The following is a 454-nucleotide window of genomic DNA, read 5'->3' on the forward strand; positions in this document are numbered from 1 at the left end:
GGTTGAGCGCGCAAGTGGCTTTTTTTAGGTGTCAGGGGCCGCTGAGGCCTAGGAAGGGTTTCCCCTTGAGTTTTCCTCGATTGACCTCGAGGCCCTGCGTACTGATGAGGCTTGCATGTGGTCGGGTGAGAGTGCTCATGAAAAGTGGGCGCTTTGAGATTTGGAATTTTACGTTAGCGTCAGAGTATAGCGGACAAGGGGAACGAGCAGGAAAGCTTTTGACCGCGAACCTCGATACAGACTGGCGCCCATAACCGGTACGCGGTCTACCCCTTTGTCGTCAAGGATACGGTGGAAGACCCTCACTGAGAGGGAAGGAGGCAGGGTGATAGCTGGCCAAGCAGCGCGAGAAGAGACGCTTCTTTTCTTGAGGGCTGTGTGCAAGAACGGTGAGAACGTCGGCCGCGGGATGGACGCCGTTCTGGAACTCGGCTCTCCGTGGGCGGGGGGGTCG

This window comes from Cystoisospora suis (assembly GCF_002600585.1).
Source record: "Cystoisospora suis strain Wien I chromosome Unknown contig_4673, whole genome shotgun sequence".
NCBI lineage: Eukaryota > Apicomplexa > Conoidasida > Eucoccidiorida > Sarcocystidae > Cystoisospora > Cystoisospora suis.